Source organism: Lepisosteus oculatus, chromosome 21 (assembly GCF_040954835.1).
Source record: "Lepisosteus oculatus isolate fLepOcu1 chromosome 21, fLepOcu1.hap2, whole genome shotgun sequence".
Taxonomy (NCBI): domain Eukaryota; kingdom Metazoa; phylum Chordata; class Actinopteri; order Semionotiformes; family Lepisosteidae; genus Lepisosteus; species Lepisosteus oculatus.
In genome coordinates this window covers 12,902,712-12,925,763 of record NC_090716.1, presented here as the reverse complement: position 1 = coordinate 12,925,763, position 23,052 = coordinate 12,902,712, and the positions used below count along the sequence as shown (strand labels likewise).

At 38.0% G+C, this 23,052-nt stretch overlaps 1 protein-coding gene and 1 long non-coding RNA gene across 2 annotated transcripts in view; one reads left to right on the top strand and one right to left on the bottom strand.

Annotated features, from left to right (window-relative positions):
* Positions 1-14,385, top strand: part of LOC107075792 (uncharacterized) — a 34,077-nt gene extending 19,692 nt beyond the window's left edge. Inside the window, exon 3 of the long non-coding RNA XR_001477301.2 lies at positions 13,894-14,385. This is a non-coding gene — a long non-coding RNA (uncharacterized lncRNA). The remainder of the gene's footprint in view (positions 1-13,893) is intronic.
* Positions 1-23,052, bottom strand: part of mrpl23 (mitochondrial ribosomal protein L23) — a 157,017-nt gene that overhangs the window by 13,210 nt on the left and 120,755 nt on the right. The gene's annotated exons all lie outside the window — the stretch shown is intronic.

Here is a 23,052-nt window from a genome sequence, read left to right as displayed (position 1 = left end):
AATGGCAAAAAACACCAGCAAACTGCGACTAAGGGTATTAACAAGTGTGTTCCTCTCTGAAGTTTTCAAGATAAGTGCCAAAAAAACAAAACAAACGATTACTGTTGTGTTCCTAAGAACCATTAAATTGATTTCACAAGCATCCTGTGCAAATTTGAAACTTGCAGTATACTTTCTGCACTAGCTGTGCTTAATAATGGGGAGCCTGGTTTCAAAAGACAAGAAGGACAGGGTATAACCATTTCAAGTACGTTTTGCACATCTTCGTGTTTTTAACCTGGACAACAAGTGGCCTTTTTGTTAATCCTCAGATTTGCTTGACAAAAGGATGGGCTGCTTTCAGCCTTGAGGAACTAATTAAAGGAGCAGCTGTCCTTAATTATGCTAACAAAGTTGTCAGTACAAACTTAACCAACTATAAAATGGTTTGTGGTAAACAGGCTTTTTGTACTAAAACTCATTGTGCACTTAAATCCCCCCACTCCTTCAACTCCAGCCACTAATTCTAACGTGATTAGCCCTATTAATGGGGTGTTCTAATACAACTTTGAATATGATATACAGTAAACGTGACGGAACCTGCATGAAGTCTATTTATTAATTGCATTCAATCCCAGTATGTTCCTACTCTGATGCTTTTTAATTTATGTGCAATCACAGCAAAAGAAAATATGCACACCTTGTACTGGTTGAGGTATGTGGTTTTTGGTCCACTGCAAACACCAGTTGGCTGACTCACTCAATTGAAATCGATAGGTTAAAGCAATGATGAATTCTAAGTTAAGGAAAAAGAAAGCCATCCACACTTAGGTTAAGCTGGACTGTGCTTCACAGAAGCATCATAACTAAATAATATGATTCATCTGCCATTTAAAGTTAAAGTTAAGGCCCATTAAGGGCATCTACAGATCATAAATCATGATGCAAGGGTTTCAGTGCCCTGTAAATCCTGACAGTTAAGCATGTTACCAGGAGTCATAAATGAAGGAATGAAATTGGTATTTTAGCTGTGAAATAAATCATTATTTTTATATATTTTCTGATCTAAGCACTCCACAGCTGAGGGAATCAACTTTCTTAAATGCCAAGGTTCAGTTCCCCATTTGTGTCATTGAATCTTTACCAAGTTTAACAAAAATGTTGTTATGCTGAGGTCCTGCAGTGTGTGGTGCTGAAGCAGCAGTGCACGTTGATACACAGTTCATCCCTTAGCCTCTGCTGGGTGCTTTGGAGAAAAGGTAGGTGACTTATTAGAGAATGCAAAGAGTGGGGAGTGTTTATATACGAGCTGATAAAAGCGGACTCAGATTGACGGACTGGCAGCCATTGTTCAATCTCTATATAAAGATATTTCACCCCTGTGCAACAGTTGACTTAAGTTTACTTTTTGCCTATGTGTCTTTGGATATAACAATATATTCTGTGGCAACTATTAACAATGTGTATTTGAGCTGCCTGGCTGGTTTCCAAAGGTTTTGTAAGATGTATAATGCAGATAAGAGGTGCGGTATACTTTAAGGTTCTTTTAGCTACTAAAAATATCTATTTGCAAAGTAATTTTTACATTGCAATACTTTTTTTACCTTGAAATTACTTATAGTCTTGTTTTATGAGGACCTCAAACATCTGGCCACATTTTAATGTCTGAATCCACATTCAAGCTAATTTCATCTTCCAGTATTTTTTGTGTTGTGAAAACCCAGGCTTTTCTCAATTTCTAACTCTGGCAAATAGTGGAATAGTGGTCCGAAATATTTAGAGCTCTAATATTGCTTTTTAAGAATGCATATAGAGCAAGAAAAAGTACACGGCTCAGACAGAGCCTTTTGTAGCAAATCCTGATAAAAATGAAATGGGAAAGTGGAACACTGAGATCACCTTTACATCAGTATGTGACGCATTCCCACCAATTTACCTCTCCTCCAGTAATATTTGGACTTACGCAGACACTCAGTGGTCATGGCCAGCAGTGGCGCAATCCCAGTCTCGATATAATCATCTATTCATGTTGACATCAGACCTGCAGTGATGTCTAGTCTTTCAAGATGATAACTAAATCCGCATAATCCTGAGGTTTCCTCTTTTCATGATCTGTGATGAACTAAGTGTCTCAGGTCTAGAACCGAGCAAACAGCCCATTGACTACACTTGGAAACGAAGCACTTCCAGCCACACTCTCTCTTGCATCTTCATTGAATCTGGATGACTTTCTTTGAAGTATCACTTACATCCAAATTTACTGCTCTGACTTCAAAGGCCTTATTCTTTCTATTGACAGTGTGCAGTGTTTCATATGAAGGACAATTAGATAAGGATAAGAAAAGAGTATTGAACAAGCAAAGAAGCAATTTCAGCATTTTAGGAAGTGTGCAACATGGAAACACAAAGCTTAGTGATTTCTGGGTTCAACTCCAGTGGCTGCTTGCAGTGTGGAAATTTAAGATTGTACCCTTGACAGAAAGGGGTTTCTTTGGCTGTCCTCCTATGTCCTAAAGACATGTAAAAAGCCAGGCTGTGTGCCATTCCATCTCAGGGCATCTCATCCAAGGTGTATTCACATATTGTACTCTTGATACATTCTGGATAGCCCATGAACAAGTGGCTTTCTGACGGAGGAAAGGTGGAAACAAGAGGAAATAAAAATACAAAATAGAAAACAAAAAAATTGACTGAAATGTAAAACTGGTTTTGTTTAGCCATTTTCTGTTCAGAAATTTAGTAGGTGCCAGTTTTAACCAAGAGGAAAACATATCAGAGATTCTCCTTTTCCTGCCCACATGTTTTTTGTGCAATAGCCTGCAGTGATCATGCACTGCTATTCATGCCTTTGGGGAGCCAGCAATAGAAATGATAATGTCATCATCAGGTTTAAAACTCAGCTGTTAAGCTGGAAGCATTCAAATGCACAGTACTTCACAACATCAGCTTCTAGCACAGCACTATCTCTGAGATCCAGGATCATATTTCGATACAACTCAAACTAATAACAAAGAGAATTTAACAACATACTCTGGCATTCAGAATTGCAAAGTAAGCTACACATCCTAAAATAGCTCACAAGAAGTGAAAGATCCGTGCAAAGATTTCAAATATATTTCAAAAGAAAAGAGCAGGGATTTGATTTTCTGCCAGATACATCTGTGAAACAATTGCCTCTTCTTATTCAGAAGTATGAAAGGAGAAGTATTAAAGCTGTTTAGGAGGAAGAGTTTTCCAAGTTCATTTTAGACAGGAAGAACAAGAAAAGCAGATGAAGGCTGAGTAAGTGGTAGCCACTGATGAAATATGGTTGTTAAAGGTAACTTTAAAAAATCCCTTTTTTCTGTTCATTGGACATGCTTGTTTAGTAATACATGAATCCGTCCTGAGCTAATTCGTAGATGTGATTAAGCATGCACATTTAAGCTAGAATTTAATGTGGTTAAAATGTTCTCTGTTGCCCATGCTGGTTATAGGAATTCCCATGTTAAATGTAAATATGATCACAATAAAATTAAGGTAACAAATGAGAATGATGCAAAGTTCTCATCTAGTCTGTTTTTGAGGGAAGGCTAGGCACTACCCTCAAACACCTGACTGGTTAGCTTGTTCTTTACTCCCACAATCCTTTGGGTAAAGAAGTGCCTCTTGTCTCAGTTTTAAATACAGTTCCATGTTGTTTCTACTCATGTCCTCTAGTTCATTTAATTTAACTATTCATTCAGGAGACAATTTGTCAATGCCTTTAATGATTTTGAATTAATGTGTATAATGTCCCATCATAATCTTCTCCATTCAAGAGTAGAATGTTTCAGAAGAAAATAAGTGAACAATTGACTTTAAGAGACCCAGAAAAGCCTCAATAACTTAAATGTTCTTTTTTTTACTTTTCAGTGGGAAATAACCTTTACTTTTTCCATTGGAATCTGAACCAAAGTTTGAACCATTGTGACACTCAACGTCATACAGAATATAAAGTTCATTTATCACTGAGGTACTGGATTTCTAAAGTAACATCTCTTACCAGTCAGTTGTGTTGCTTATTTAATTATCTGAAAGAAGAATTGTGTGACAGCATTGCATACCTGCAATATAAATTTATATATAAAGTACTTCCTTTCTTTCTTGTGATTTTTTACTCAGAGTACTGAATCTTTTTCCTGGTCTATTCATTTGAACCCCAGCCAACTCTTGTGTAAGTGCTGTAATATTTAATATTTAAACTACAATACAGCTTTCTTTCTTCATGTGAAAAAAATATGGCACAGCAGGCTAGGCCAGAAATCTATTGCAAAAGTGCACAACATCATGCCTTTCCAAAGCTGTGACTTTGATACCGTTACACCAGGCATGTTACCACAGGACTCAAGTCACCAGAAGGAAGAAACATCAGAAGTCCATTTACCTTTCATTAAATCTGAATTCTCCACTGTTCCTTTTGTTATATAGGTCAGTGCCCCTCATAGCTAAAATCCAGGCCTTTCCTATGTAATGTGCTGAGAACAAATACTTTGCATTATGCAGACTTAAGCTTATCCATCAATAGCTGGTATTCACAAGGCTGCTAATTTGAAGCAGTCCTTGAAGGTATACAATTCTCTGATATTGAACAACTTCCCACGTACACATTGTAAGCACAGAACAGAGAAACATCCTGCATGCTCTTCTGCCTTAATTCACTAACAATGTTTTTGCCACACAGAGATTTTGGCACTTACTATTGAAAACAGGTCTGTCATTTTTTGAGTTGCTTCCTTTATGGCATTTATCCCATTTAAAATCAGCGAAACAGTTCACTGTGAGAGACTTAATTACACTTTAGAAGAACAGGGAAGAATCCCCGCAATGCAAATGTTCAGAACAAGCCTCCCAATCTCCCACTTTTCCCACACCCTCCCACCTTCCTCCAATTCCTCACACTGGACTGGACGGCACGCACTCCATCGGGCCAAGACCAGGAATGTTTAATAAGTAAGCATTTAGCTCACAGAAGCCAAAAGTACAAAAAATATGTACCTGAAGGGACACGCGTAAAGTAAAGATGTTTTACAGGCTAAAACAAATATGGCAAATGTGCAATTTCAACAAGACATGTTAACCATTAACTTGCTTTTTCAATTTTACATAACTGGGATAAGATTTTGTAATTGAAACATGGAAATAATTTACACTTGATTAAGATCAGCCAAAGCCAATCCAGCTCAGTGCATCTTTTCCAAGGCACATATTAAATCTTAATCGTGTGTAGGAGCACATCTCTGTGGCTGTTACGTTTTGGTCTCTCCATTTTTTACTTCTTGCTGCTTAAATCTCTCACTGCAGTCGGCCTTCCTGACTAGATATAAATGCCTGTGATTACTGCTCTAAAGAATGTGAGATTAGGAAATAAATAAGAGCTGCTTAATGCTTCTGAGCATGGCGAACTGGAGCAGAATTAAAAATAAATGAATAGGAAGACACAGAAAATAAAATATAAAAATAAATCAGAAAGCTACTGATGGTATAAACCAGCCCAACAAAGAACTGAGAAGAAGTTTATTTCTGTCCTCCTTTTTGGTCATTTATTTTATAATTAATTTGGAAGGGTTGATTTTTTTCATCAAATGCCCCATTCTGAAGAAGCACAGGAAATATTGTGACAACACACACAAAACCTCTAAAAAGCTTGTCATTACAGCCTGTATACCTTGTTCAAAGACAAGTTGTGGGTACAAAACAAAACAGCAGGACTGTCGTGTTAGAAAGAGAACTGACTCTCACTGATAACAGCACAAGTACACAGATGTCTGACTAGCAGCAGAGATCACTTGTAAGTGGAGATGAGGTTTTTCATTCCATGCAACCTTCTGGTCCTGGAACTGCTCTGCCCTGAGAAAGTTGAAGCACAGTTAGCTCCTGATGCAGTCTCCAGGCTGTAGGGCCTGTCCTGTTCTCCTTCTAGTATTATGGCAACTGGGAACCACAGGCTGATGTTTGAAGAAACTACAATTCTCACATTTGGCCTCTGCTTTTTGTTAACTGGCAGGTTTGTTTTCTTCCAGTAACAAAAAAACATTTACTCCAGATTGTGCTTTTCCTTTAGAGGATGACTGTGTCCTGTGCACTGCATATAAGAGACTCAACTCAGCCATCGCATGATGTCCTCTGACCTGCCCAGGCCCTTACATGCTGCATATCTGAAACCTTCTGGGCTTCTGTGAACAAAGTCAAGTTGAAGTATTATATAATTTCTTTGCATGACATAAAATAATTATGACTTTTTTGTTTATGAATCATCTTCAGAGCATTCTGTGTTATTGTAACCTGTTTACTTTCAACGCCAGGGGAAGTTAATTAGACTGATAAGTCAAGACCCAATCTCCTCTGCTCATGATTTAATTGTCCTTTAATGTGATTAGTTTTCTCTGGGTAAACAAGCATTATCTCTTCCCCAGCAGACAGACTGAATGAACACCATATTGGAGGTATATAATTTCTAACTGGAATTAGCATTTACCTAACTGCATGCTGGTGAGCTATGTAATTAATGTAGGGAGGTGAAGAGGTAGTCTCAGGCTAGACTCTGTGGAATAATCTACCAGACAGCAGAAAGCTTCCTTGTATATTTTCCACTCACTGGACTCAGATCCTTGTATATCAACAGAATAAATATCCCAAATTGATGTTTCAACATTTAAGGCCTATAACAGTCTCCTCAATGTTGATAAAGGAGTTTGTTTGATACTCTTCTGTTTAGACCCACCCAAGGTTTTTTTGTTTCTTTACTCCTCAACTCACAGCAACAATTCCTTTGTTAGATAGGGAGGAAGCAGAAGGACAGGCTCCTCTAACCCTTGCAACAATTATAGCAATACATTATTTATACACTGAAAGTTTCACAGCACCATGCAGGAGAGGTGTGGCTGATTGAAGGAGCTGCAGATCTCTCACTGATGCCACTACAAGCCTGCATTTGTCTGGGAGGGCACAGAGTTCACTTCTTCACCAAAAGCTGACAGAATTCTATCTGACTAATCCCAACTCTACCTCTAGAATGCTGGTCACGGTTGGCTAGGGCCACAGCCCAAGTTTAAACCTGTGAAATCTGGATCACAGAGCTCAGTCTGCACTCTGAGAGCATCTTTACCATTTGGGGCACCCTGAAACCTGATATTAAGACTTTTTTTAAGGAAGGTACAGAGTGCAATCACTTTTGTATGCTCATAAAAGAACAGAATAACGAGGAGCCTATCTGTGCTATTTTCCTCACCCACTTGGGGTTTAATTACCTAAGAGACACCAAGGTATTTCTCAAAAGATTCTGAGGAACTAATGTCCAGCGTGGTGTGGACTCATGATCCACACACCCAAAACTCTCAGGGTCAATGAGTGTTGACTCTGTATGTTCTCTACAGGGACATTACAAAACACCAGTAGTATGGAATTGAGTATTCTTCAGTCCACAGTAAGGAGACCATTTCCTTCCTCCATTCACATTAAATCTTTCAGTTCTGGTAGTATTGGGATTACTTCTCTGAGTGTTTTTATTTCTTTCAGAAAGAAGGAAAACAATAAGTCCAATAATAAAAGATATCAGACACAGAAATATCAAGTGAATGAGCAAAGTGTTTCTTAATTGTGAGAGACGTGCACACACACTCATGGAAGCTGATTGAAGTCACATTATCAACAAAGAGGAACATATTCCACTGTACAGTTAACTCTGTAACTGTAAAACACAAAGTCACATTTGTCTAAACAGATAACTAGGCACCAAAAGAACTACTGTACAAACAACCCTCAAATAGAATGGCATAAATTATCTTGGGAATGTGGCCAGGATTTTCAGTGTTTCTTGGACTTTGGCGCAGTTAAAACACAGATGAGGAGGGCAATCTAAATATCTGCTGCTATATCAAATGTGGCAGAAGTGGGAAATAAAGGGTTGAGAGATCAGGCGACCTCTGCAATTTGTACAACATGAAATGCAAACCTGAGAGCCGGCTGATGCCTGCAGATTATTAAGACAGAGTGACACAGACCGCTGTCTCCTGCAGTTCCCATCTGCTGATAAAAATGATAAATAAGCCTCAGATCTTCCTGAATTAGACTTTTCAGTTTACAGTTAGGAAGAGATGCAGTTGATTGCTTTTCGTCCTGAATTCAAGCCTTGTTGTTTTGACCCTCCCAGTTAACAGGATAACAGGGCATTTTACTTTTAGATATGAAGACCAAGGGCTACACATTGTACAATAACCATTTCTGAGTAAACATGAAAAATACTCTAGAGCACGTACATGGAGTACAAGAGTACATGTTGTGAATGGGGTTCAAATTACCATTGCTATTTTTCTTAGATTAACATAGCATTTTCCAGTCAACCTACTGCTGGACTTTACTGGAAATGAAATCAGGCCCATCAGAAAAGTGTTTATGGTTATATTCATATGTTGCAATCATATTAAAAACACTTGAACAAAACTCTATAAATTTACGAAAGAGGGAAAGAGTTCAAAGTATGCATAACTTTTGAAAAATAATCTTGGCATATTGTTAGTTTTAAAAATGTCAGGAAGTTCGTAAGCTAAATGAACTTTAAAACATTTGCAGGGCTTTCTTAAAAAATCAGATATTCAACATTTGCCAGAACAGGGACAGGTTACATTTATATGCCACTGCATTCCTTATTCATCCATTGTTGCTGTAAATTACCTCAAACACCATGGCTTGTTTCCTGCAAATGATAAAAATCAATATTTTGTTTGGCTTCCCTGATCCAGAAAAAGACAACAGTTCCTGATAAATAAGAATCAAGGGAACTGTCAGGCTAAGGGTGGAACATAAATGATTTCCAGATGGAATCCGTTTTGAAATTGGGTTGAACGGTGGTGCAGTTGTGAGCACTGCTTCCTTGCAGTGCTGGAGCCGGAGGTTCAAATTTCTGGACCAGAGGTACTATTGCATGGATCCGGTATGTTCTCCCAGTGATTGTGTGGGTGATCTCTGAGTGCTCTGTGAAAACTGGACCTGGTGTGAGTGTGTGCACGCTTGTGTCTGTGTATCCATCGCTTGCCAGGATAGTCTTCGGCTCCCCCGTGACCCTAATTTTGAAGAAGTGGTTAGAAAATGGATGGATGTTTTGAAATTGATGGTGAAATGTGTGAAATGATTCACAATGGAATATTTTATACATTACAATTCACTCAAAAGCCTGACTTTAAAAGTTTTATAGAAATCTGTTAATTTGATAAATATGTAGAACGTCCACTGGCATTAATCCTTATACGACTGTAAAATTCCTTTATATTTTTTTCTTATTTAATTGATTATCCTCAAAAAGAAAAAAAGAACAAAAAGAAAACAATGAAAAATGAAAAGTATCAGGATGAAACTGATCCTCATTCTAAAGCCAGGAACCATCTGTTGAATCATCGGAACTGTCAAAGGAGAGTTACCATAGCAGATCGAGGGGAGTTAAAGTTCATCATGTTTTTCTTTCTTTCTGTTGCTTAAGATGTGGGATTTGGGTTACCGGAATGGATTTTAAAACTACTTTCTAAAACTTTCCAAAAACTTCAAACTGGAACAGGGCTAGGCACCCATCTCTCATCTGTGGGTGTCCCATTTCCCCTGTCATTTAGAGTTGTGAATTAAAAACTAGATACATCATTTTTAGCACAAACCATCTTACGGTTTGACTTTTCACACAATTTCAATGTTAAATCGGCCTGATTTGACTTTGTTTGCCTATTTTGACTTCCACTTGGCTTGATGCGGAAAATATTAAAAAGTACTTTGTTTTATTATTGTTGTTGTTTTTGTGAATACACATTTTCTATTTTTATGCAAACAAAAAGGTCTGCTGATACGTAAGAGCCTTCGCATGCTGACTAGGTCATCAGTTGTGGTACAATGTCTGAGCTGCTCGTACCGGGTCACTGCCTCATCATGGTGCTGCTGTTGATAATTAAAGGAAGTCAGGAAATTAAGGCACAACTGTGAAAAACAAAAGTATTAGGAAAAGAATGAGGACATTTTTTTCTCGTGGTTATTAATAGCATCTGGAGCATCGGTTGTGTGGGTGTACTGAGAGCAGGTGCCAAGGAAAACTTGCCCTGCGAAAGGCCTGTTCCAACTGCCGATACTGTCAGAAACAAGTATGACTGAACACTGTGGCTGGTCTGCCTTCCAGTAAGGGGATTAAGATTGTGTCATGTTATTTTTCAAACAGAAAGAAACACTGCTGAGAAATGTGTGAATACTCTCCCTGATATTAAATGTTACTCATTTGTATTTTTTATGCAAGCACATTTTTTATTTTGCAACAACAATAAAAGATGTATAAACACTAGAATAAAGTCATGGAAAATCAATAAGCTTGAATGCCTATAACTCTTACTTAAATTGAAATTTCGGTGAAAGAAATCAGAAAGATAATATTCAGGAATGGCAGAAGAACAGAGTACTACATACAGGTCGCAAAACAGTAAAAAGTAAGATGAGAACTCCGAGAAGCTTCCTGTAAAAAATGACTAAAGGGTTAAATAATGACATATCATTTATCTCTTCAAGATAATGCAGGAATGCAATAAATTAACAATAAATGTTCTTAGAGCATACATTAATGGTGTTTAACAAAAGTTCAGTAAGAAGTCACATTCTAATCGCACGGTACCAGTCTCTTACATATAAAGGCTTCACAAAACTCTGCACCTTTTTTAGCTTTCCTACCTCCACTCCAACTTCAGCCTTGCAGCATCTCCATGGCTCATTCCTCATAAGCGAGAATGTTGTGACAATGCTGATCTTAAGATAACATAAGATCACTTTATTAGCCCTATACAATTTTTTGTATTAGGAATTTGTCTTTTTGTATACCCCAGCTTGCTCTCCATGAGACATACAGACAGGGAGAGAAGCTGGGGGTCAGAGCACAGGGTCAGCAATTTAAACAGCACCCCTGAAGCAGTTGGGGTTAAGGGCCTTGTTCAGGGGCCCAACAGAGTAGGATTCCTCTGCCGGCCACAGGATACGAACCAGCAACCTTCCAGCCACAGGCGCAGATCCTTAGCCACAGAGCCAACGCACTGCCCCTTAAACCAATGCTGTCATTTTCCACAGCCAGGCAAGTTAACACTTAGGTATTAAGTATGTAGGTATGGACGCCCGGCCACACCTCCCATGAACACCTGCGCACTGTGGACACACCCCCTGTTTTTCTTCCAGCCCCCTTGCATGGTTTCCCCCCCGTGTTTTCCTCACTCCTCCCCGGATTGTGTTGTCTGCATAGGGTCCTGAAAGAACACTTTGTGACAAATGCCTCTGAGTTTAAGTGGGGTTTAGCAAAGGATCTTCATCTTATTACGCAGAAATGACCCCTCATCCCAGGTATCAGTCATAGGTGTTAGTGCTCTAGACTGACAGTTAAAAGTGATGACATGCCTATACACGTTCTTCAGGATGCATGCTTACTGTCTAACAAGGTTGTGTTGGCATTGCAGAAAGGAACTGAATCAATGGGTTTCTCTGCACTGAAATGCTTTAAAAACAAATGTTTACATTATGCCACGATTTCCCGATAAAATAACTATATATAAGATAACTAAATATTTATGGATATAACCCACAGGACAGATGTGGAAACAGTTGATAGAAAAACCACACTAATGTCCAAATTGCTAGTTGCTGCTCAAATCTCGGTTCTGAACATTCAAGGGTAACTAGGTTCCAGAAAATCTGCACCCTAAAATTCAATACCCTGGAACTTCACATGCCTCACCATGAAAGATCATGACTCTATGTTCTCAGAGGTGTTAATAAACAGTGTGAAAGAATTAATAGGATTGTTAAATTATTTTTGTTAAGGTTTTGCTAATAAACATCTTCCACTAAATGAAAATAAAAATTAATAGCTCATGCTATTAATACTAATACTAATTGAATACTAATACTAATGTTCAGCTGACTTAACTTAATTACATTTACCCATTTATATTATTAAAATGTTTCATAAATTACCTCAAACACTATGAAAATGATGTTTCTGTACATTGAACTTGTTGTTGAGATAATATAAAACATTTTCTGTACTGTCAGAGGCAGAAAACCTCCCTAGAAATGGACTCAAGTATTCTGATAGATGTCCCAGGACCACAAACCACAATGAGTGTGCTTTTACTAAGGAGATGTGTTGGACAGAAGCACTATAATTTATTAAGTTCAACAGAAGATCTAATTTTTTATGAAAAGTTTCCAATGTGTTTTAACTAAGGTTGTTGTGGTTTTAGTTGATCTTAGACCTCCCAATGACAAAGAGAGGCCAGCATGAATTGCTACAATAAATGTCACTGTTGCATCAACCATAATACACGATCCAGACCTAACAAGATTCTGCAATTTTCAAACATTTTTATAGTCACAAAAAAGGAGTAAATTTCCTTTTCATGGTTTGTTATTTCTTTAATTTGGGAAATTATCAACATTAAAGTGCATTTTTGTAGGGTTTATTACTTTAAGACATCAGTTCATTATTTTACCTTCTTGTTATACCTTCTTGTTCATATATTTTATAGATATACGATACAGTAAGGCAACCATAGACAGTTGCTGTAGACTGATTATCTACCCATCGTCACATTACCTCTGATTCCTGGTTAGGATCGGAGCCTAGTTTGAAAGCAGAGGGCAAATATTAGTTTATATTCAGAGATGTAATGTTTCAGTTTTTATTTTGTTATGACTCTATTATTAATCCCTCGTGTTCTTGTTTTCTCCTCCACATCGGTAACCAGATGGACAGCAGTCTTTGGAGCCATATGGGGACTTAAGTCATAAAAATCTCATCTTAAAGAATTCCAGATACAAATTCCATTGGCAACATAGTCTAGACAGAGTTGTCACTTAGTTTTAACTTTGGCAAAGTTCTCCTGGTTAAAAGTTGCCAGTTTCTGAAGCTGACACACATTTGCTTAACACATACTTCTCCTTCTTGACAGCACGCCTTAGCCTCTTGTGACCATGTCTGCATGTTTTTTTTTGTGTTAGCACTTTCTCTTTTTCTCTTGGCTGTTGTTTTCTACATTGCTCCAAAATGCTCCCCTAAGTGGACTAAAGCCATGTCTGGGGGCTATTGACAGCGATAAGACTGCGGACACAGTTACTGAAGGTATGCAAATCTGATTCCCAATCTCAAATGCAACCAGAAACTATCAGCATAATATGTTGCATAGTGAAATACCCACTCCAGAAAGTATTGTTGTGTTACTTGCTTCTAATATTAGGTTTTACTTTCTTAACCCCTGTTGCAAAGGTGATATTTTTTCTCAATCCATTTGATGAAATATAATTGAAGGAACCTTCTTTGCATACTACTGTTCCAGTAAAATTAACTAAGGAAGTAACAAGATGTGAGAAAATTGCGATTCGATATAAGAAAAAGCATTAGTTCATCAGCATTGCCTTGAGATAATTGCACAAATCGTGAATAGACAGACCTCAGAAAATTGTATGACATTAACTTTCTCTGCTACTCTACAAAGAGCTTTTCACAAGCTATTGCTGTCAGACAATTTAAATAATGCTACTCCCAATCAAAGAAGAAAACAAAAGATAAAAAGGCTTAAAAGGAATGGGAAGCACAATAATCAGGAATACCAATGAGATAAACTTATACACTTATACAAATAGCCCTTTTTAAACCTTGCCACCAACCCTTTCCTCTTCTCCATTTGATTAGTCAGCAATCGCCAAACATACAGGAGACTGGCCTAGTTCTGCAGAGGAATTTGACCTATGACATCAGTCAGTCTGCTTTGTCGGGGGCAAAGTCTGAGTTAGACCACTAAATCTCCAGGACTTAGCAGAGCCTGGTATGCTTTGAAGGCTCTGGCACTTTGAATGAATTTCCTAAAAGCGACCTTTCGCCTTTATTCACAGACACCAAGACAGCTGCAAAAAGGAGGGAAAAAAGAAAAGAAGAACAGAAAAATTGTATAAGAAAACACTGATTAATCTTTTAGCCTTTCTAGCTTGTGTTCTATTATAAACCGTTCAGCTCTCAGCGCAGTGGTTAATGTGGTTTTCTGTTGCATTCCTTCCTATCAATAGCACCTCAGTAATAATGGCTGAAATCTGCTAGCAAGTACAGAGGAAAACAAGCACCGGCCTCATAATGAATTCCAACTCTTTGTCATTACACACAATTGTTCCTGAACTGAATGCTTAAGCCAACAAACAGCCAATTGTCAACGTCTAGCCACCTGTTTAACATTCCCCCAAAAATGATTGATCAAGGGTACAAAAATAGATGATTTGTACTTCAGTTGTGGTTACTCATTTATCTATTGATATGACAAATGTTCAAACAGTACAGCCCTTTCATATCTGAAAGTAAACAGATTAAAAGCTGTAAGAATTCCAATAAAAAATCTCTGAAAATCAATCACAATTCAGTTTATTACAGTATGCCACATGGTCCTTTTTAGTACTGCAGGTGCCTTTTCAGAAATGTGTTCTATTTAAGCTCTCCTAAGTTGGTGTGTCCTCAACGTGACAGAAGACTGGAAGAGTTCAGCTGTGATGCAGGTTTGTATTTGCCAAGGTTGTGATTACGTTTTTGAAATGTATGGTCTTTTCCCAAAGCTCAAAGGTCAGACATACAGTAATGCAGCTGTTATACAGCAGCAGTAGAAAGCCTCAGAGCAGAGCTAAAACAGATGAGCATAAAACAACAACCTTCCTGCTTTACTTTTCACATACATTTTCCATGCATTCTATAGGTTTCTTCTTTTTATAAAAAAAATGATACTGATCTTATACTTCTTCACCAATGTACATTAAATCCTCTTTACACTTTCACAATGTCAAACCAAAAACTTGTTAGCCTATTTTTTAAATTAAACAGTTTTTTTTTATTTCATCATAAATCTACCATGGAGCTCAAGTCAAAGTCTGGACTTTAAAGCTCAAAAAGAGACAATTGTGGTCAGAGTGAGAGTTATTAGTGGTTGAGCCCCTTGGTGATAAGAAAATATGGATTCAAATATCACATCTTCTCATACAAATTCAAAGAATGTGAATGGTCAAAAGTCTGGTGAACAGTTAGAAAAGCTTTTGGAGGAAGTCCAAAATAAATGATGTGACATATGGATGTTTCATTAAGTGTCATGTGTGGTTATACACACAAAGCACACAAAGGAAAAATACACACAAAGCAAAATCAAAAGCATAGTGTTCGACAATACACAGAATGTTAAGATCCGGATTAGCTTCTTTCGTATGGCTACTCTTCCCGTGTTCATCTCCCATGGGTCTCCGCTGTCTCACACTGTATACACTAAACTTGCGTCTATTTGAGTGCAACTTGATTATGCAAGAGACACAACATGCATTCGATGGACACTAGGGGAACAGAAGTAGCAGGACTGGAAAACCTGGATTCTTCTCTAAATCAGCCCCCTGGAGAGCTCGTCTTTACTTACATTAATGACTAGGTCTTTTCATGTTGCATACTTGTCAGCAGATTGATTGGTATGGAAACTAGCCCACTGTTATTATTTGACCAGAAGAAAGCAAGCCCAGAACACTGGCAGAGTGATGCCTTCTGGGATACGGCATCTATGGAATTTGGTTTCTGTAACAAAGCGCTCTGAAGGACCCTATGCAGGCGACACAATCCGGGAATGAGTGGGGAAAACACGGGGAAAAAGCATGCATGATACGGGGATGAAAACAGGGGGCGTGTCCCCGGTGCGCTGGTGTTCGGGGGAGGTGTGGCCGAGGCAAACAATCCAGGAAGAAGTCCAAGGGGGAATCCAAAAGGAAGCAAAAGGTCCAAAGCCGGGCGGTCCAACCGAGACTGACGATTAAAAACGGGAACCGGGTCGGAACCAGCAGGGGGAACAGGAACAGGAACAGAAACTTAAAACCATAACGCAGCCAGGTGCATCCAGGTCCCGGGCTCGCATGATGTGGAAACCAATGCAGAGCCCGGATTAACGTCAGCGTCTGGCTTTTAAGGTGGGCTGGAAGGAGGCTGGAACAAGGGGCAGGTGCACAAAATCAGAAGTGAAAGAGCTGAAGCCCCCTTAACGGGGAGGGACTACAATCGTGACAGTTTCTGGTATAGTAGGTGTGAGAAAATTGATTAGGATTAAAGTAACTCAGATTAGAGTTACTGAACAGACATGCAGGGAGGCCATTCAGAGGTCATCTGGATTAAACTCTCCATCCACCCAGACTCAGTAGTTTGGTAATATCTAGTGATTAGGTTCAGGATGACAAAGACTCAGACATACTAGTGAAGTCAAAAAATGCTCTAGAGAACAAGTAGAGGGTGATGTTTGAACTAGAATTACAGTGTAAAAAAGATGCTGTAATCATTCATAAACCAGATGCAAGGGCCTATATATTGATATTGTAAAAACCAATTGGATTTCAACTTTGGAGTAACTACTGTATAACTGGACAATGTTTCATACAAATGGTTCAGCTAACACACTGGAGATAATGGTTGCTAGTTTCCATTTGCCCCACTGGAAATCTGATGAGACATGATTTAAAATGCTTTTATTATATAATGGAAGTGCTTGCGTCTGGTGGCCTGACCCTTCAGTGGGTGTTGGCTGGGCCCCATTTTGACACAATTCATCAGCAGGAATACTGGTTTGCGTCCTTCTGGAGAAGAGAATATTTTGTTCATTCTTGTCTCTCCCGTCTAGAGGAAAACAAAGAAAAAGAGCAGGAGTTCATGACAGTGGAGGGTAGTGAGGTGAGGAACCCAAATACTCAAATACTGACTATGAGGTTAGCATATTATGTCTGTTTTTTCAAGAAGTGCAAGAATGCATTAGTAGCTTTGGCACATTTCAGGTTCTCTTGCTCCTGTAAAGCCCCCTAAATCTTTGTATTTCTTTTTGCAACTGAGATGCATTCTAGACATTTAAGCCCACAGTATTGTTTCTTTCAGACAGTACCACTATGAAATGCTCTGGCCTGATTTATCCACATTGTGCGTCAAACACAAAGACGATTTGCTCTTGGTCACAAAAAATATTTGATTCACCCACCTAAAGTACTAGTACCTAGTGTGCAAATAGCTCTGCAAAATGAGCAAAAAACATATTAGACCTACTCATATATGAGCATACTGTAGGTGTCTATTCTCCTGCTGAGATACATATATCATATTTAGCATTGTAACCCTGCGGTCTTTGTCATTTACCAAATATATTAGCCCCTAATGGTTCACATTTGACATAAAGTCATTTGAATGATCCATGTATCATTCACCCATTTGGAGAAAACCTGTTTAATTCTGGGGTTAAGAAGAGCCTAATTAAATGATCAGAAATGTAATAAATGAAAGGAGATCATGCAGCCCATCTTGTTTATTTGCTTGTATATAGCTTTGTAATTAGTGAATATAAAATTATTTTTTTACTAGTTTTGAAGCATCTGGACCTCTGTAACTGGGATGTGTTCCACACATTCACAACCCTTCATGTAAAGAAATGTGAATAGATTGTCTCATAGTTGCCACTGTGACCTGGTGCCCTTTTTAGTGACCCTATCTATACCCCTTAGGATTTTATATAATTGGATCACATCTTTTCTCAATCTCCTTTGTTCTAGACTTAAGAGGTTTAGTTCCTTTAACATGTCTGTATGTGAAAAAACCCTGAGACCAAGCATTTCCACTTCTTTCAAAAGCCATAATATTCTTTTTTGTAGTATGGTGACCAAAACTGAACACCGTATATTAATTGAAGTCTTGCTAATATATTGAAAAGCTTGAGCATAATGTCCAGTTGTTCAGCTATTTTCTTTCCTGCATGTCTTAACATGAGAACACAGGTGAATCTACACACACAGTTCCCTTTCATGTGTAGTTTTCTGAAGCTCAGAATCACCCATATGATATACATAATTTCATGTAATTTGTCTGTCTTGCAAGTTCTTGACAGTACTTTTACTACTCCTTCTGGTTTTGTATTATTTGTAAGTTTAACCATTTTGCTAGCTTTACCAGACTAGACCAGCTCAGCTCATCTTTGTACTTCCAAAGTGCTAACTGTAATCTGGCTTTTCTGTTCTTGGTACTAATGAGAATTTTCTGTAAGCTTTGAAGATTTTAATACCATCAAAACTTCACTCTGGAGATTGTTTAGAATGTTAATGACAGTTTTAGATTTTTCCTTGTAAGATTTTCTGTTATCTACAACAGAGATTTTGCTTGGCTAATGCAGGTTTGATTTGAAGTTTGGGTTTAGATGTTATATCTGCATTTTATTTCTTTTTCCTGGTGGTAGGCAGGTCTCAGAACATTCGTACACTCAATGCTGAGCCAGGAGCAGAGCAGAACCAGGACGTAAATAGGCTACAAAACAAGACACACCAGAAAGACATGAATAATCACAGGGAACTAAGAACAGGACACAAGTAGAGCGCCCTCTAGGTGTACAGGGCGTTACAGTACCCCCTTCCCCTTACAAGGGTGGCTCCTGACGCCCAAAAAAGAGCTACACAGCACTGGTGGGAGGAAAAACCTAATTTAACTGAAAGGAAACCTCTGGGAGTCAAAATTACCAGCTCTTCCTTGAGAGAAAGTTTCTTGGCTTTTCACTTACATGCTTTCATCTAGATTCCTGAAACACTGAAGTCAAAGTAAACAAGGTTGCTAGTATGCTCACAGCTCTTTAATAAACATAATTACCAAATAATAAACACCTGATCAACACAAGACACTTGCCAGTAAAGTGTCACAGCAGTCTTGCTCCTTGAAAATAACAGTTTTTTAACTGATCCAGAATGAGGTGTTGCACTTATCAGTCATGTTTTTTTCCACAGAAGAAATTATTATTGTTTTAGTTCATACTAAAGATCCCCATACTGTCCTCATACTTTTGGAGGCTTGCATTGATATAACAGCACACAAACAGGCTGTTGAGTGATTCTGGAGCACTGTGACAACAAAGGGTTGGCTTATTTGAGATATCTCTCTGGACATATGCAGAAACATTTGCTTTTATGAAGTGCAACCACGAAACTGTTTTGAAATTAGTGGTGGTGACATTCGGCGTTTCATCTAATCCAACACTAATTAAATTAAGCACCACTGTGCCAGTAATTCTTCTGGACACTACTGCAGCCATTCATCTTGTTGTTAGCACCTCCTGAAGCACAGATGTTTGGATCTTAATGAAAGATATAGTGGGCTGTATTCATATTCTGGATTTTTAAATGACAATACTGCTGACTTTCTGATAGATGGATAATGGCCACTGAGCCATCCTTTCTCAAACCTCCAGAGGAAGTAGTTTATTCCACTGTTTAGATCCTTAACAATACTGTTATGTTCTTTAGCTTTGTCTCTTCTTCTTTTTCACAGTGGAGATACTAAAGAAGGTAATCATTCCAAAAATGATGAATTCCTTTTTACACTTTTATTTATCATCTTGTGTTTCATGTCTCTTATAGCAATGTTATTTATTCACAACATTGCTTTGGCAACATATTTTCTAAAAGGTTTCTCTGAATGCGAGTTGTACTACTACATTGATAATACTATTTTCTGTCCTGTAGCTTCTTCGGGGCTTTGTTATACAGAAACAGCACTTCAACAAACAAAATATGCAGTACAGCTAATCAACTAAGAATTGTGATCACCACAAAATTCAGTTAGTATAAATCACTTCCTTTAAAATGTAAAATTGTAGTGAGTCTAGAATATGCCACTTACTGTACATTCTGTGATGAGAAGAAACAACAAAACTTGACTTCCTTGATTGAGGATAAAAACAACATTATTTTAATGGGCCAATTTGTCTCTCTGACTTATTAATTCTGACTTTATGTCATCTGAAATTAATAGTAAGGGGAAAGAGAGCCCTTTCATTGAATGTACTGTGCAGGTGTTCTGATGTTAGTATCCAATCTTTTTGTATTCCCCAGGAATGGTCCGTTGAGGTTGCAGTACTTCCAAATCAATTTCTGTCAGTCAATTTAACTTAATAAACCCACCTGCACATCTGGAGTAGACAGGACCTTAATGAAAATGTGTGATAGTGAGACTAATTATTATCAGTCAATATTTGTGACAGCTCATCACAATTACAATTAAATTGCACAATGAGTGTTGTTAACACATTGTGAAGTCAATGGCTTTGGCCCAGCTGTCACTGAGGACAGAGTGAACAAACATCCATAAATAACCCAGCGCCAGCCTGGTTCAAGTTAGTTATTTCCCAATGACATGGAACATCTGGAATCAGGTGGAAAGCTCAAAGTTTACAGATCAGATTTGGAGAAACAGAATATAATGGCACCTGCCAGGTTCTGAGCTTTTAACTGATAAACAGGGAGAGGAAAAGCAAATATTTCCTGAATGTATATTACATGAGGGAAAGTTTTTTTTCTGAACACTTGCAAACCATCTGCTTTCACTGGAATTCACATTTTCCTTTAACCTAGGTGCTCAAGCAGCATCTTGGCCTGAGGGCTGGTGCTGCACCATCACAGCTCTGGGGTCCTGGGTGTGATTCTGGAATGGGGGGCATTTGCCATATACGTCTTCTCCAGGTGTTCTGGTTTCTACCAATGTCCCACAGACACACGACTGGCATCCCATCCAGGGTGTGTTATAGTATTATATCATTAATATAGATAGTGCAAATATAAAATATATATATATACTAGTGACTAGTAAACATCTTCCACAAAACAAGTAGACATGTAACTTGATGCTGCTCAAAGCACTTAATGCTCACAATTCTTTATGTTTCAGGCCATCTTCCACTTGCAACCTACAAAAGGAAATATTAATACCTGCATGTGAAGATGCATATCCTCATAGACAATCATAGCTTTATGTGTTTATTTTCAATATAAACATAGTATATCCTGAAGATGTGCTACCATGGTCAATTCTGCTGAGCTTGGATGCATTTTGTTCAATGCAAGTGGCATTGCAAGTGGCACATCTTCTGCAGGTCTGTAACACAAGCACAAACTCTAGTAGAGTTTTAAAGTGATAAAACACAGTAAATGTTTATATATTCATGGGCAGGTACAGTATTTACAGTTCCTGCAGAACCTAAGTACACATTTACATTTCCAATCAAAACAATGGGGCCATTTAGAAAGTCTTACTGAAGTACAACTATGAAAGAAAGAATACTTAAAAAAAAAACTTGGCAAGGTAGTATTGTTTCTTGTCGCTTATCACTCTAGACAAACAGTAGTTGCAGAGTTCAATAATTCAGTCTTATCTTGTCACTGCCTGTTCCGCTTAATTCTGTCAAATTTGGATACTGAGAAGTTTAAATGTCAGTTATTAAGAGTCACATGCCTAGTTTTTCACATGAGCTGATTCTTGTTACATTGTATTTAAAATATAACTCAACCCCACCTCCCTCTATCACACCAACCCCCTTTAATGTATTTCAGTTCAAAAGCATTTATTTTAAGTGTACAGTGACTTAAAATAATTAAGGGAACTTAATGAATAAAAAAATCTGTTTTTCCACACCAGGAGTCTCCAGCCCTACTGTCTGAGAGCGACATTCCAGTCGGTCTCTAAGGTCTTCCTGAATCGTCTTTCTGAAATAATATTAGGAAAGCCTGTAAGATATTGAGTAATCAAGGATAATGCAATAATAAAGCAACTCGGGTCTTTAGGCATGAAGTGTCTTTAGGTTTTTGTGACAAAAGATATCTAAATGACTTAATCTAAAAAAATTATCACATGTTTGACTGATCACAATTTAATTGCTTCAGGTCATTACCAACTGGTGATTTTAATTGCTACCTTTATAATCTGATTGATAAGGCCATCTTCAGAAACTGATCATTCATACGGACAATTGCTGATAACTCATTATAAGGGAATATGATCCAGATTCATCAAAGAAAACAGCTTGATCGCCTTTAGTAAAAGCAATGCTATGTCCTTTCTGGAAGAGAGATAGAATCTACTACAATCAACAGCTGTGTTTTCTATTAATACAATCCATGACCCTGGTCCCACCACCAGGCCGTTTTGGCTGATTGTGTCTTGTTATAAACGAGTCTGCAACTACACAGATTAAGGATTTTAATTAAGTGAAACTGGACTAACATGGGCATGACTGAGCTGAGTAGATGGCATCCATCCTTCTGTAGTCAAATGTATTAATTCAACAAGTACATAACAAATTAATATAGCATTGCATTTGCTAAGCTTGAATGCTACTCTATAACAGGACATGTCCATACCTACTTGTGTTCCAGTCAGGTTGTCAAACATTTGAGGACTTTTAACCTGCAAAGGCAGCATTCAGCTTGCTCAAGTGACAACTGTTGTCTGTCCACTTGCCATGAGCCATTCCTCTATCATAAAGAGACCCTCACAGAAAGCTCCTACTTATCCTTTGCAGTGAACTGTTTGAGCGCTGTCCACGGTCCTGAACAGATTCCTGCACGATTGCTGTTGGTACTGTCCCATTCCATTCTGAGGACTTACTTAGCTTTAGTTTCTGAAATCTGGAATACTGCTGTTGAATCTTTCCTCTTTTTGCAGTTTCATTTTGCAATCCCTTGAGGGGAATCTGAACATAGACCTTTTTTCCCTTTGTCTCCCATGCATTGTGTCTCATTATTCATAGCAGTTTTCTTTTTGAGAACCCATGTTATTTTGAGTTAGCCACAACTATACTGTTTCAGTATCTGAGTTGGATATATTCATAGACCTACATTCTTCCAGCAAAAGCATGACAAACAGTACAGAACAGAAGTGCTATATTTAATTCTTAATTTTCTGCTTTAGACAAGATATAGTCTTAACTTACTCACCAAAAGAATAATACATAAGATTATAGGCTTCACTCTCTTTAGTGTTGCTGATCTGTAACTCAGAATCAAAAACAAAACATACTGTAAGTATAATTAAATAGTTATTGATGTCTTCTCGTGTAGCAATGTTTGTCAATTCTTCCCATGAAACCATGAAAAATATTTGTCAAAATAACAATCTACTCCAGAGATCCAGAGTTCATACCAAGGCTGTTAAATAACTGTTGCAGTTGCCTCGTGCTTGTCATTTTGTCTCTTGCAGAAACA